This window comes from Schistocerca americana, chromosome 5, assembly GCF_021461395.2.
Source record: "Schistocerca americana isolate TAMUIC-IGC-003095 chromosome 5, iqSchAmer2.1, whole genome shotgun sequence".
Taxonomy (NCBI): domain Eukaryota; kingdom Metazoa; phylum Arthropoda; class Insecta; order Orthoptera; family Acrididae; genus Schistocerca; species Schistocerca americana.
In genome coordinates, this window is record NC_060123.1 from 35,437,334 (window position 1) to 35,451,434 (window position 14,101).

Below are 14,101 nucleotides of genomic sequence, written 5' to 3' on the forward strand. Positions count from 1 at the left end.
TAGCCATCTTCTCTGCTGTAGGCATTTTCTTGGTCTCGAGGGAGCAACGTTATACATATTACATAGTTTTATTACCGTTTTTAATATTAACACATCGTTTCGATGAAGGCGGGCTGCCACATAGTGGGTACCTATTATTTCTGATTAATTGTTGTAAGAATTCAGTTTACTTGTTTGGGCACATCCTACATGCGAAGAAAATTTATTTTATTTCTGCAGAGAGTGCCCGGTCAGGATAGTCAAAGTATGGGCCTCTTGAGAGAGGGTTCAATTAGAAGATTAAGATTTTCATGAACCACAAATAAAACTGGCAGAAGTAAAGCTGTGAGTACCGGACGTGAGTCGTGCTTCGGTAGCTCAGATGGTAGAGCACTTGCCCGCGAAAGGCAAAGGTCCCGAGTTCGAGTCTCGGTCGGGGACACAGTTTTAATCTGCCAGGAAGTTTCATATCAGCGCGCACTCCGCTGCAGAGTGAAAATCTCATTCTGGAACCACAAATAAGTTCAGCAACGGCCTTGCCGCAGTGGATACACCGGTTCCCGTGAGATCACCGAAGTTAAGTGCTGTCGGGCGTGGCCGGCACTTGGTTGGGTGACCATCCGGGCCGCCATGTGCTGCTGCCATTCCTCGGGGTGCACTCAGCGTCGTGATGCCACTTGAGGAGCTACTCGACCGAATAGTAGCGGCCCCGGTCAAAGAAAATCATCATAACGGCCGGGAGAGTGGTGTTCTGACCACACGCCCCGCCTATCCGCATCTTCAACTGAGGATGACACGGCGGTCGGATGATCCTGATGGGCCACTTGTGGCCTGATCACGGAGTGCTTCATAAATAAGTTCACTTCTTGTATCGGTTACACTCGGGCGGGCACATATGTCTTGCAAGGCTACGAACCACTCGTGGGGAGCCAAGTGGTGATTGCTTTAGAAATGTATGTATGCCCTTGTAGACCATAAATCCACAAATGGAATATGTACTAGTAGCTCGGAAACGCTGCAAGAGAAGGAAGGAAAGATCATTCGTGTATAGCGTCCCGTCGACAACGAAGTCATTAGAGACTCAGCGCAAGCTCAGATTAAGGAAGATCGGGGAAGTAAATCGTTTGTGCCGTTCCAGTGGAGGCATCCCGGCATTTGTCTTGGGCAATCACAGAAAATCTAGGTCTCGATGGCCAGAAACGCATTCGAATCCTCGTCCTTCCGAATAAGGTTCCACTCAATGCGCGCCACCTCAGTCGTTACGGTTGTAGTGGCACCATTTAGTATGCAATTAGATCCCCTTGCTTTAGCATAAAACCTGATAAACTGCTCGGAATTATGCAAAGTTCTGCAATTACTAGAAACTGTGGTCATTCACAGATTTCAGTTTATCATCTCTCTGAAACTGTAACTGTGCTGAATACTATCCCATTAAACTTCAAATTATCATCATTCTATGTAAAACTATTTTCCAGGAAATACTCTGGCAACCAGAATTAATCTTAAAGATACTTACGAAATTTCTGCAAAACTCTTGTCTCTATAAATATGTTAATACTGAGTCACAGAGTCAGGAAGAATGTTAACAGCAAAAAACGAAAAATGTTAAAGTAAACTAAATTTTTACTGTGTTGATTATTAATAAAAGTATTTCATTGATTTTCGAACTAAAAATATTTTGCCATATAAATTCTGCTTACATATGTTTTATTACCATAATTTTCAGTAACTGCTTCTGTGTGCAAAATATCTTAAATGTAAAATTTTTATTTGTAATTCGAATTATCCTTTCATCTAAACAATACTGTGTAATATGTTGACTGTTAAATGTTATTTATACCACAGCGGCAGCGGCTTCGAAGTAAAGACTGATTTCAGCCTGCACTGGGTAGGTACTCTGCGTTGGCTGTTGTGAATCAGTGAAATCAGTGAATGACCAAAGTCTTATAATAAATATAGAAGCTGACGTAATTCCGATCGGTGTTTTAGTTTCTGTGCTAAAGCTAAGGGATCAGATTGTATACTAATCTGTACCATTATACGGTACAAGAGAGAGCTTGCCAATTTGAGCTGATGCTCAGCAGTCAACATGTGACTCCTTCCCCACGTCCCTTATTAGCTACACACATCAAATGCGTAGAGGGTAGATATAAAGCCAGCAGTTTAGTCTGTTGAGGCAAAATGTTTTCTTTGGAACTAGACCACAGTGAATTGTAACCATACGAAACAATATTTCTCACGGAAAATTTGTGTCAACGATTAGACTGGTATTGCGACCTAGATAAATCTACTATTATCGCGTCTTAGACACAGTAACGATTATTTTTTTCTTTATGTATATTAATCAGTGCTCGTTTCGAATGTTCGTCTTATAGTGACAATGGGGCTGAGCTCGACTATATCACTTCCAAAAAGCAATGTCGTTACACATTCGAAAACAATTGAATTTTCTGCAAATAACGGGAAATCAGATCTGCTTAACACAGAAATACCTTTCTCTTCAAGCAGAATGACCTGCAATACAAACGTCACAAATACGTCTGACAATGACGCTTAGGCGAAATTAGTTACTCGCACGATTAAATAAACATCATATCAGAGCCTACTACGGACCATGTTTACGTTTACTAAGTATCTGGAGGCTGTGGGTCCGCACAAATACAAAATTTTAAGTACAAAATTGTTCAATAAGTGATGGCTACACACATGGGTTGGACATAAATATAGAAATACACAAAACACATTACCAATCCTAATACGATGTAGTAAAACTGTTGGCATCCATAACTCCTCCGAGACGTCTCGGAATCGATATATACTGTACATGTTCTCTATGGTTTCCAAGGGAATCTCATTCCATTCTTTTTGTAAAATAGTGGTAAGATCAGGCAACTTTGAATGAGGTGGCGGGCGGAGTGGTTGCGTTTGAGGCGCCATGTTAAGGAATGCGCGGACCCCCTCCCCTCCCCTCCCCCCCCCCCTTCCCCCGCCGACGGAGGTTCGAGTCCTCCCTTGGGCATGGGTGTGTGTGCTATTCTTAGTTAGTTTAAGTAGTGTGTAAGTCTATGGACAGATGACCTCCGTAGTTTGGTACCTTAGGAATCCAGACACTTTTTTTTATGAATGAGGAGGATAGCGATCACACTCTTTTATGTCATAAGTAGACCACAAAGGCTCAATAATGTTGAGATCTGCTGACTATGGTGGGCAGCGGAGATGCAATAGTTGAACCTCGTAATCACGAAACCAGTGCTGGACGATGATAACTGTGTGGACAGAGGCTCTGTGGCCTTGGAAAACACCATCACCATTTGAGAACAAACATTGTTCCACGGTACGGAGTTGATCACCTAGAATGGTCACATAGTCCTTGGCAGCAGTATGACCTTGAATTGTAAGCATGGGTCCCATGGAATATCACATTGTGGCAGCCCAAAACATCACCGAACGCCCACCATGTTTCACTCTCGAGGCGTAAACAAGGTCGGAAGGTGCAAACTGTATCTGAAACTAGAATCATCCGCCCAAATGACATCTTCCATTGCTCCACAGTCCACGTTTTATGGCTTCGGCACCACGTTTTCCTTTTACCGACATCGGCATCACTGACGAGTGGTTCGCCACGTTTCGAGCGTGCGACGTTCATTTGTGGAGTGGCCCTTACAGCTTCGGTCCTCTTTCTTTCGTCACCAATGAACACCACATCTGCACTTATATCCCTGACACAAATAATGAACGCCTCCTGACACACATGTTAAAACCTGCAGCCACGCTTAACTATGCCATAAGGATCTGAAAAAGAGCATGAAACAACAATTAGGCGTTACCTTGCTAGGTAAATGTGAGACCGATTATTTGATCAAGGATGCCAGAATTGTCAGTTTGCCCCTGCCAAATGACCTCGTTGACAAGGGGTTGACAAAGATGTTTTGCTTCTTTTTGTGTGTCTTGGAGCAGGAGAGGGGAGCTTGGGAAGCAGGAAATCAATCAATGACCTTAACGTTTCGTGCTTGCAAAAGGGTAAGACCGACCAAAAATTCTCCAGATCTCCACAACAACAGCAATTAACAATTTCTCATAGTTTGAAGATGCCGCTTCCGATGTACAGTATCCACGGTTTCAAATTATCCACCATAAAACAATATCTTCTATTAATACGATTGTATAAAATGTGAACACTTTATGAGATGTTTGGAGAACTGACGGATACTGATTGTCAAAAAATTTGTCATGTGCACGACTGCACATTTATGGGAGGCATAGCGGCTTCTAAATCTCACTGGAGATATTAAAATCGTGACACAGCCCAAAATCAGCTAAAGCAAATAGCAAACAGGTGTACCAAGAAGAACTTCTCCGGCCTTGGAGAACTGGACCCGAGCTTTCTATTACGTTATGATTTCCTGATAAATCTCAGCCAATGATGAGAACGAAATTACTATTTTGATTTGAAGCTTTTCAAATATCTTGATGTGGCACCGTAGCTCTGTGTCACTCCTGCGTTGCAACATTACCAGTTTCAGCTGAACAACAGATTATCCTCAATAAATAATAACCACACTAATTAGACGTCGTGCATCCAAAGCGTGATTTCAATGCAGATCATCATGTTTGGGCGCATGACCTGCAATTAGTGTCTTTCTTAACGCCTGAGGACGGTATGTTACTTGACTGAAACTGGCAGTATTTCAGTAAAGAAGTGACGTACAGCTACTGTACGAAAACGAATTTTTGGAACACATTTAAAGGTGCAAACAGTCACCTCCTCAAAATAATTTAGGAGAGCATTAAGAGGTAATTTGTTATTAATGAATGACACAACCCATTGGAAGTAAAGACTTAGTAATTCACTTACGAGGGTTGGAACTTTAATAGTGGCAACTATTTATTTACAGCTCGTACAAAATAAATACGTATTTCAAAGTTTTACTGACCTTCAAATTAGTCACCAGCATTGTGTATTATCTGTTGCCAGCGATATGGAAGTCGTAGGATACTTTTAGCACTGCCAGTTGTGTTGACAGTTCGAGCGGCGACGTCTATTGCAAGATGAATTTGTAGCAGTTCTGAAGCGAATGCCGTGAAGTGTTTCCTTCAGTTTAGAAATCAAGGTGAACTTTTTTTGGAACACAACCTACGATCAGCTTAGAGACAGACGTGATGACACTTTCTGCAGGACCTGACCATCATTTTGCAGGACAATGCTCAAGCACGTACAGTGCAAGCTGTTACTGATTTGTTTGACTGATGGGGCTGCTAAGTGCTATACCACCTACTGCACTCCCCTGACTTAAGCCCTCGTAAGTTCAACTCGATTTATTAACTGAAGGAAACGCTCCACGGCATTCGCTTCAGAAGTGCTACAAATTCGTCGGGCAATAGATCTCGCCGCTCGAACTGTTAAACGTAACTAACTGGCAGTGCTAAGAGTATCCTACGACTTCCACATCGCTGGCAACGGGTTATACACAATGCTGGTGACTACTTTGAAGGCCAGTAAAACTTCGAAACACGTATCTATTTTGTACGAGCATAAATAAATAGTTGCCACTATTAAAATTCCAACCTTCGTATTTTGAAACAGTCACTAAAATGTATTTCTCTTCCGTGCATTAGTCAACGTTAACCTCACTGTCGGTTACCAACCAAGTCGCAAAGCGCCTTCACAGACATCGTATTTCTTGTGTACCCGTCATAGTACACTATCAAAAGAATAGTTGCATCATTCACATATCTCCAGAAAGTAGGAAGACAATTAGTGCAGTGGGATCTCACCTCGATTTACTATTTTAGGAATGCTAAAACTCTTACACTGGGTTACCGCTAATTATGGGTTCCAATTTGGTTTCTTTGCCAAGCTGAAACTCTAATGGGGTTTCTAGACGCTGACAGATTGAGTTACCAGTGTTGAACAACGATGAGGGGAGTCAGTCACCACCTTGATAGAACGACCGAGCGCACCCTTAAACTGATTTAAGGGAACGTCCTAATCCGAAATAGCCACAGTAATTTATAAACTGCATTTCCATTGCGGCATATGGAGCATGTTATTAACACAGTGCTGCTGTATTAACCGTGACGGAAACTTTAGTTCTTCTGTAATTGTGAGACTTGGTGTGATACACGATTGGATTCATTGGTTCATTTCAAATCATCCAGAAATTACGGACACCTGCTTCTTATGAAAGGATTTGTAATACTACAGGGCGAGTAGGAACCATAAAGCTCTGCTAACCATGCCGTGAGGCAGCAATACTGACCACACGTGTAAGCATCTAGTATTCTTCTGAGTGATTCCCGTTCTACGACATTATTGTTACCTTATACAGCGTGTGGAAAGTCCCTGTTATGAAGGTTACTGATCTCCACTCTTTAATCTCTTCGCACTATTACAAACACATGACTGCCATCAACAGACTTTACAAAGTTCAGTAATTTTGTCATTCGAGTGGAACGGAAACGTATGCATGGCTACAGGACCTGCCAGTGCAATATCTAGCTGTTGGCAATGGCGAAGTTAAAATGAGAAGGATTCTTCCTCACCGACAATTCCTGGTCAAAATATTTGATATGACAATCCGCAGTCAAGATGTTTGATACTGAAAACTTGATCGCGCATCAGTTTTAGCTCCGGTAACTTTGGCGACCTAGCCAGCACAGGTACTTCCTTTGTCCTCGTAGTAATGAAAGCAGTTTAAATTGATAAGGTCTCGACAGTCATTTGGAATAGAGGGACGGCGTTAGCTTATAGATCAACTGAATTTTGAGTAGGCTGAGTGGGTGACGCATTACCTGCTCTTTTACACGACCATTCACACAGGGTAGGCGAATGAAACTGGCATTGAAAATATTTACAATAAAACTGACGCGGGGTTGATCCTCGTTAATGAACATCACGGAAGACCTGGAAATGGCCAAAGTCGACAGCGATGCAGCGCTGCGTTCGACTTATCGAACTGTGAGACACACACAATAGCTCTGCGTGAGGGATAACAGAAGTAGCGTTTGCAGTCTTCTCCGGTAGCTCTCCCAGTGTGTGAGGATTATTTTAGTACGTTTGACCCTTAAGTTTGCCCCATGGATAAAAATCTCGCGGAGAGAGATACCAGGGGATCAAAGTGGCCAGGAGATTGCCCTGCCTCCGCTGATTGTCCTCTTCTCACCGAACACCTCACCTCATGCGCTCGTGGCAAGGTTGTCGAGATGATGTGCTGTTGCTCCGTCTTGTTGAAAATATCCATACAGTTTTTCATTTTCTGTGAACTAATTAACGTAAGGGTTAAACAGTTTCTGGGCGTACCAGTTAGAATTAATAGTTTAGTGAAAGAATCGTGTTACGATGCGGGTACCAGATATTGCGCACCAAACATCAATCCTGAAATCAAACAACGGCTCTTCAAAATGTTGATGGGATTTATAATGGGATTTTTTTCTGTGAGTTCACATGCCCTGACAGCCTGAACAAGCCCTCATCTCATGAAACAAAAAATTGAGGATTCAAAAGCTCTGATTCCACTTCACTCAGAAATAACCAGCACAACTCAACATGCGAAAGTTCACCTGCACACTTTGACTCTGCACAACAGTACGATTGTGAGAATGCAGATGCCGATCTTGTTTGATAATGTTTCGACACGACGATGTCTTAATTCCCGCTTGCACGGATAAACGGCTTTGAGATTACGTCGAACATTGTCCCAGGCATTCCTTCACTGGAGCAGTCTTTTCAGGCGTCCCAACTCTTTTCGCAAAGTTACGGTTTTTATTCGCTACAGTGCCCGTTTCGCGCCATTTTTCCGCTAAGCTTTGCATTGCTGACTTTGCTGGAGGTTCGCCCCTCTTTGCCACTAAGCTTTGTATTGCTGATTTGGTTGGAGGTTTGCACTGTTTTGCCACTAAGCTTTGCACTGGTGACGTTGCTGGAGATTTTACCAAAACATTTCCAGTCTTAAACTCTCGAAGAGTTCTGCACACATTTTCCACAAATTATGCATTACACATTCTGATGCTGAAGATATTATTGCTTTTGCTACTATTAACAATTTTTATTTGTATTTTAACGGCACTAAAGTGGCTGTAATGTTAATTTCGGGGTACAACAGTCAAGAAATTAGTTACATAGACCATCATTAATTGTAACAATAACAATATGAAAGGGAAAAAATGTTAGCAGTAAAGCCATGCATATTATGACATGTACAAAGAAGCTACTCACAAAACAGACACATTAGCAGTGCATTACTAATGTAGAGACTAAGTTCAGCACGATCCGGTACATTCTCAGTATCACAGACGTTTGGTTAAGCCTTGTTAGGCTTTTTTTGAGAAAACAACAGAAACGATGAAATGTAACATTACTATACTGAAGGACACAGCGACCTGTTGTAAAATACATGTAGAATATTAAACAATCTTTGGTCGCTAAACATTTTTCTTTCAATTCGTAAATGCTCCTCAGATACGTTTTCCTTCCTAAATTGTTCTATGCTTACAAGTTTTTTTATGTTTAATGTAACAGTCCAGCAAGAAAGACATATCTGGTGATGATCGTATAGACAATAGATGGAAAACGGTAATAAAACGAAAGGAAAAATTGAAAGTAAAAGTCTTTAATACTCTACGCGTAACAGAAAGGAGTTCTGAGAGTCTCTTATGGATGATTCCTGGGCTTCATAGAATGATTTCAACATTCGCTAGCTTCCAGTGATACAGTTTGAACCGCCAAATTCGTATATTTTCGAATATTTTCAGTCGTTATAGGTGGATCAATAAGGAAGGTAGATTATCTGTTTCCAGTATACTACAATGATATCCGGCCTATTGCGTCATCTGTCCAATGAGTTAGAACTGTATACATATTCGTGTATTATTATTCATTTTTAAGATTTTGGATGCGGTTCTACATGATATGTTGCATTGAAACAGACTTGAAATTAGAGGAAACAGTAAACAGAATTGCAACTTTTCTAGTTATCCTGTTGATATATTTAATTCTTACCCGCAAATATCTCTTACAGACATCGGAGAGGCTTTTACATGTATTTCACTTTTTAGCATTTCTGTTTGCTACATTTAACTGCCAACACATACGCTCATGTCTTTCTGTTTGGTCGATATCTTTGGTTTTCATATAGAAGTGAAAAAATTTCCAACTGTCACTCTTGTGACAAAGCGTTAGAGCACATTCACACGATAAACCTCAATCAGCCTTGTCTTAAAAACTGAGGCGACTTCTATTACAAATCGAGGTTTTAGCCTCTTCACTTTTCTTTGAAAAAAATCACACTTTTCACGGGGAGAAGCGGAAAACTCTCTTGCTATTAGGTAATCCTTTGCTTGTCCCGCGACAATGTCTGAAAGCACAGTTTTTAACCACTACTGTGTGAAGAGGTGTTACAGAGCGAAAGAGAAAGAAGTACAGATGAGGGTGGCGAGCAGATGAGAAGACATGAGAAAGGGGCACATCGAAGACTTACAAGTACTGCAGGAAGATGCTTTACATACACGTTTACTCTTGTTTAGTGGCGCTAACTGATCGTCACCGGAACATGATGTAAACTAACCGTCGTGTGAATTTAATCAGAATCCCTGGGGTTGTGAAGCAGCTGAACGAGTTGAAAATAAATAAATCGCCAGGTCCTGATGGGATTCCAATTCGGTTTTACAGAGAGTACTCTACGGCATTGGCTCCTTACTTAGCTTGTATTCTTCGTGAATCTCTTGCCCACGTAAAGTCCCGAGCGACTGAAAAAAAGCGCAGGTGACGCCTATATACAAGAAGGGTAGAAGGACGGATCTTCAAAATTACAGACCAATATCCTTAACATCGGTTTGTTGCAGGATTCTCGAACATATTGTCAGTTCGAATATAATGAATTTCCTTGAGACAGAGAAGTTGCTGTCCATGCATCAGCACGGCTTTAGAAAGCATCGCTCCTGCGAAACGCAACTCGCCCTTTTTTCACATGATATCTTGCGAACCATGGATGAAGGGTATCAGACGGATACCATATTCCTTGACTTCCGGAAAGCGTTTGACTCGGTGCCCCACTGCACACTCCTAACTAAGGTACGAGCATATGGGATTGGTTCCCAAGTATGTGAGTGGCTCGAAGACTTCTTAAGTAATAGAACCCAGCACGTTGTCCTCGATGGTGAGTGGTCATCGGAGGTGAGGGTATCATCTGGAGTGCCCCAGGCAAGTGTGGTAGGTCCGCTGTTGTTTTATATCTACATAAATGATCTTTTGGGTAGGGTGGATTGCAATGTGCAGCTGTTTGCTGATGATGCTGTGGTGTACGGGAAGGTGTCGTCGTTGAGTGACTGTAGGAGGATACAAGATGACTTGGACAGGACTTCTGATTTGTGTAAAGAATGGCACCTAACTCTACATATAGATAAATAAATTAATGCAGATGAATAGGAAAAAGAATCCCGTAATGTTTGAATACTCCATTAGTAGTGTAGCGCTTGGCACAGTCACGTCGATTAAATATTTGGGCGTAACATTGCAGAGCGATATGAAGTGGGACAAGCACGTAATAGCAGTTGTGGGGAAGGCGGATAGTCGTCTTCGGATCATTGGTAGAATTTTGGGAAGATGTGGTTCATCTGTAAAGGAGACCGCTTATAAAACACTAATACGACCTATTCCTGAGTACTGCTCGAGCGTTTGGGATCCCTATCAGGTCGGATTGAGGGAGGACATAGAAGCAATTCAGAGGCGGGCTGCTAGATTTGTTACTGGTAGGTTTGATCATCACGCGAGTGTTACGGAAATGCTTCAGGAACTCGGGTGGGAGTCTCTGGAGGAAAGGAGGCATTCTTTTCGTGAATCGCTTCTGAGGAAATTTAGAGAAGCAGCATTTGAGGCTGACTGCAGTGCCATTTTACTGCTGCCAATTTACATTTCGCGGAAAGACCACAAAGATAAGATAAGAGAGATTAGGGCTCGTACAGAGACATGTAGGCAGTCATTTTTCCCTCGTTCTATTTGGGAGTGGAACAGGGAGAGAAGATGCTAGTTGTGGTACGAGGCACCCTCCGCCACGCACAGTATGGTGGATTGCGGAGTATGTATGTAGATGTAGACGAGTGTCAAACAATTGGGTCAATTAAAGGTGCCTCGTAAACAAAAGGGCGTCGGTGGTGCTACGCCTTGATATTTGCGTCACTGCCCACATGACCAAGTACGTATGCCAGTACGGCGTCGCCTGTTGATCGACGCGTCGTGCGCTCCGCATCGTGTAGCACGGCCTCCCCGCGGCTGCGTCATATGCAGGGGGAGGGGCGGTTGAGTCACGCCAGCCGCCAGCCGCCGCGCAAGGCGCCCGCCCGCCACCCCAGCTGCCGCCCCCATTTCCATTTCCCTCGCCCCCGCCCCCACCCCTCCTCCGCCTCCCACTACGTCCACCGTCGCCACGCGCCTGCTCGATCACGGTAATTGAAAGATACCACTGCACTCGGCGCGTCCATAATTTACGGTAATCGACACCGCCTCATCTCCCTTCGTTGCACGATCACACAGGCGTGCGGAAGATGAAATTCATTGACCATTTCTTGCAGGGAAGAAGTTCATTCTGTGGAGATAAGAGGCTTCAACGACAAGGACACGCTCAGAATCAAGAAGAACAAAGTCCGCCACAGCTTAGAATAAAAGGACGACACGAGTTGCTAAAGATGCGGGGAACGTCACTATACTATCTAGCCAGCTGTAAAAATTATGTGCAACATAGGTCATTAGTTTAAAAATGAACTGTGCGGCTGGTCCCGGCGGAGGTTCGAATCCTCCTCCGGGCATGGGTGTGTGTGTTTGTCCTTAGAATAATTTAGGTTAAGTAGTGTGTAAGCTTAGGGACTTGTAACCTTAGCAGTTAAGTCCCGTAAGATTTCACACAGATTTAAGAATGAAGTCAAAGGAAAAGGGAAATCTGACACGTATCTGCATTAGCGATAGTTAACACTGACATAGCTTAAAATCGATAGAAAATATGTACGTTGAACAGTTTTATTACATAACAGAATAACTAATAAGAGGCAGTCCACGAAACAGTAAAGTGACATGATTATTTCCACAAATCTGGTGCCTGAAATATACCGCTAACCGTTATATCAAAATAAAACTGTGAGACAGACATCATCTCTTTCAACCCCTTTCAGTTAATTAATTTCTTTCGCTTTCTGCCGGCCGAAGTGGCCGTGCGGTTAAAGGCGCTGCAGTCTGGAACCGCAAGACCGCTACGGTCGCAGGTTCGAATCCTGCCTTGGGCATGGATGTTTGTGATGTCCTTAGGTTAGTTAGGTTTAACTAGTTCTAAGTTCTAGGGGACTAATGACCTCAGCAGTTGAGTCCCATAGTGCTCAGAGCCATTTGAACCATTTTTCTTTCCCTTTCTAGACAGACAAGGAAAAACTCCGTTATTAGCAAATTAATATGTATTCAGATCACTTTCTCAGTTTGCATATACTTTATACATAGAACAAATATTATGGTTAAAGAAATGTTTCTCGTACTTAGTGGGGATTGACATCTTACCGACACACGGAAAGAAAAAGTTTTAAAGCCTCCTCAGCGACATCATTAAGGACAGAGAATAATCTCGAATTAGAGAAGCATGAAAAAAACATTCCTTAGTGTCCTTTTCAAAGGAACCACGCAGGAGTAATTTTGGGGAAAACACGGAAAATCTGAATTATGATCACCGAATCGGGATTTAAAAATGTGTTCTCCAAAATGCTAGCAGAAAGAACGGCATTTGAAATACGGATAATCACATAACTGACTAAGAGAATGAGTGTCACTTGGGAAACTTTTGTTTGGAGAAAAAACGGGGAGTTTCTTGTGTTGATTTCGGGTGACAGTGGAAAAACCTACATTGAAGTTATGACCTGAAATACAAAACACGACGCCCGCTGTAAGACCTAATGAACGCTTTGTCATCTTATATCACTCTGCCCTCAACTGTATCACATTTCGAAGAATTGTTATTGTCAGTTCAGTATCGGGTAGTGTTAAAAAAATGAAATGTTAAGTGAGAGGCTATTATTTGCTGTGAAAATATGTGATTATACAGGTGAAAGGAAAATACTGAAATACTTCACTATATTACGACAGAAGATAACAACACAGTTAACAACATTAAACATTAATTACGTGTCAGCGTTTAAAAAAACAATCCAGAAATAATTGTGTCGTTACATATGAACTCTTAATGACAAATAAACCTTATCATATGTATTGTTTATGTACTCCACAAACGAAGAAGATAGATTGTAAAACCCTTTTTTCGACCGATTGTCGAATATGGCACGTCAATCTAGAATCTGTACCGCATAAGAATGACAGAGAAAACAGGGAATGTACAACGAAGAGCAGGGCGTTTCGTCACAAGTTTATTTGGTAAGCGCTTAAGCATGACTGAGATGCAGTGGCAGGCGTAACAAGAGAGCTTCGTGCACCTACGTCTACATGACTACACAGAAAATCACCCGTAAGTGCCTGGCACAGGGTTCTTAGAGCACTTCACACTACTTCTCTACCAGTCCAGTCTCGAACGGTACAAAGAAATAACCAATTCTTAAACCCCTCCGTGCGATCTGTGATTTCTCTCATTTTGTTACGACGATCATTTCTCCCTGTGTAGGCGGGCGTCAACATAATATTTTCGCATTCGGAGTAGAAAGTTGGGGACTGAAATTTCGTAAAAAGATTTCAACAACTCAACTCGCGTATCATATCCTTGGCACACTCAGCCCTATTTTGCGATGTCCTCTGTCACTCCTACCTAGTAAGGACCCCGTAAGGCAAGGAAATACTCTAGCAGAGGACAGACAAGCGTGGTGGATTTGTTGCATCTTCTAAGTGTACTGCCAATGTTCTTAATTGTTATCCCTAGGCATTTAGTTGAAATGATAGCTTTCAGATTTGTGTGATTTATCAAGTAACCGAAATTTAACCTATTCGTTTTAGTACTCGTGTTGATGGCATTACACTTTTCACCTTTTGCACCATACAGGTATTCTGTCTAAATCATTTTGCAGTTGGATCTGATTGTCTAATGTTATACCAGAAGGTAAATAACAGCACCATCTGCAAAAACTTTAAGACGTCTGATTAGATCGT

At 42.2% G+C, this 14,101-nt stretch overlaps 1 pseudogene; it reads left to right on the top strand.

Moving 5' to 3' along the window:
• The first annotated feature begins 505 nt into the window (after positions 1-505).
• LOC124616806 lies at positions 506-623 on the top strand (annotated as a pseudogene).
• The last annotated feature ends 13,478 nt before the right edge of the window (positions 624-14,101 follow it).